This window comes from Canis aureus, chromosome 19 (assembly GCF_053574225.1).
Source record: "Canis aureus isolate CA01 chromosome 19, VMU_Caureus_v.1.0, whole genome shotgun sequence".
NCBI lineage: Eukaryota > Metazoa > Chordata > Mammalia > Carnivora > Canidae > Canis > Canis aureus.
Genome location: NC_135629.1, coordinates 17474337 through 17476825, shown reverse-complemented (window position 1 = coordinate 17476825; position 2489 = coordinate 17474337). Strand labels below are relative to the sequence as shown.

General features: G+C 31.8%; 1 non-coding gene across 1 annotated transcript; it reads left to right on the top strand.

The window, feature by feature from the left end:
- Positions 1–1501: 1501 nt before the first annotated feature.
- On the top strand, positions 1502–1608 carry LOC144291284 (U6 spliceosomal RNA). Its single transcript, XR_013358592.1, has one exon. It is a non-coding gene; the product is annotated as a U6 spliceosomal RNA (small nuclear RNA).
- The last annotated feature ends 881 nt before the right edge of the window (positions 1609–2489 follow it).

The window sequence follows — 2489 nt, the reverse complement described above, 5'->3', positions numbered from 1 at the left end:
AGTATCAGAAATGAAGAAGAAGGCAGCATTGCATATTCCATGGACATTAAAAAGATAATAAGAGAATACTGTGAACAACTCTGTGGTCGCAAAATTAGTATCCTATGAGAAGGACCAGTTCCAAAGTCACAGAAAAAATAACATACAATCTGAAGGACCATCTTTATTAAGGAATCTGAAATAATAACTAATAATCTTGTAAAACAGAAAGCACCCGGTACAAATTAGTTCCTTGGTGAATTCTACCAACATTTAAGAAAAACATTATATAAATATTCTGTAATCTCTTTCAGAGGATAGAATCAGAAGACATAATTCCTAACACTTTGTAAGAACAGTATTACTCAAATACCAAAAGCAGACAAAGATGTTACAAGGGAACTACAGACCAATATCTCAGATGAATATAGATGCAAAAATATATACTGAAATGTTAGCAAATCATATCCAACAATGTATAAGAACTATACACCACCACTAAATGGGGTTTATCCCAGGTGTGCAATGCTATTTCAACATTTGAAAATTAATGTAATCCATTACATCACAGGCCAAAGAAGAAAAAAATCACATGATCATATCAGTAGATGCAGAAAAAGCACTTTACAAAACCCAGTACTCCTTCATGTTTAAAAACTCTCAGTAAACTTGGAATAGAGAACTTCCTCAACTCAATAAAAAATAACTTTTTTTAAAAAGATCAAAAACCTTACAGCTAGTGTCATACTGAATTATGAGAAACTTGAAGCTTTCCCAGTAAGATAAGGAACAAGGTATGGGTGTTCCCTCTCACCACTGCTTTTCAATATTATATTAGAAGTTCTAGCTAAATTTTAGAGCCAGTAAGCAATTTTCTATACCCTCATTCCCTGGTGTTTATAAGAGTACATCTTAAGAGAGAAGTGTCAGAAAAAAATGGCACCTCAGTAATTTGGAGGCTCTACTTAAGAATCAGGACTCTTCCATCGACTTGCAATGTAGTTATGGTGTGAGGAAGAAATAAACTATTGTAGCTCTAAAAAGAGAGAGAGAGAGAGAGTGTGTGTGTGTGTGTGTGAGAGAGAGAGAGAGAGAAAGTCTTAGCTAATTCAGCAAGATAAGAAAAGCAAGTAAAATGTATATAGAATTTAAAGGAAGAAATAAAGCTATGTTCCTTAGCAAATAACATGATCATCTATGTAGAAACTCCCCAAAATATGCAGAAAATCTGCGTAATTAATTATTACACAGTTGCAGGATCGAAAGTAAATATGCAAAAGTTAATTGTTTTCCTATAAAGTGGCAAAGAACAAGTGATATTTGAAATTTAAAAAATACATCGTTAATGTACAAAAAATGAAAATTTTGGTATGAACTTACAAAATACGTATAAGATTTATACGAGGAACTACGAAATTTTGATGAAAGATATCAAAGTAGAACTAAATAAAAAGAGAGATATTCTATATTCATGGATACCATTACTTACCAAATTAGTCTATAGTTTTAATACATTTTCACCGTGCTCGCTTCGGCAGCACATATACTAAAATTGGAACGATACAGAGAAGATTAGCATGGCCCCTGCGCAAGGATGACACGCAAATTCGTGAAGCGTTCCATATTTTTTCTTAAATAAATAAAAAAAAAATTAAAAAAAAATTAATACATTTTCACCCAAAATTCCAGTAAGTTATTTGGTGGATATTAATGATTTAATACTAAAGTTCATATAGAGAGGAAGAAGAGCCAGAATAGCCAACGTAGAAATGAAGGAGAAGAACAAAGTTGGAATACTGACACTGTCCAATTTCAAAATTTATTATAAGCTTTGGTAAGCAAGGCAGTGTGATTTTGGCAAAACAAAAGATAAATAGATCAATAGAAACAGGATAGAGAGCCCAGAAATAGAACCACATAAATAAAAATCAACTGATCTTTCAGAAAGGAACCAAGAGGATACAATAGAGCAAAATTGTCTTTTCAATACTGGAACAACTGGTCATCCACATGCAAAACATGAATCTAGACACAGACCTGACTCTTTTCACAACTTTTTAAAATATCACTGTGTGATTCAATTATAAACCAGTGGTAGAATTTAGTATATTTGAAGAAAGCATAAGTAACATAATTGTAAATATACAAATACTTTAAATTATGACAGCATATTTGACTACAAAATCAGGAAACTATATACTAACAAAATGATGTAACTATGTATACGTATCTGCTTATCAAACACTGAAGTAAAAGAACTAAATCATTTGCAATCTTTAGAGGTATTTGATGTTTTACTCCGTTCTGATGATAGTACTTTGAATGTTTTCATAGAGACATAAAACGTATTATTTAGCTGAAAATTGGCTATCCATTTGTATTTTTTAAATTGGATTAAATTTTCTTCCTTTCTGAAGTTTAGCAGAGTCTGACCTTGGAGCAGTAAAACTTGATGATACAGATTTTTGTGGGTAGCTGCTACTCTGTATAAAGGTTGAGTCTCATAAGGC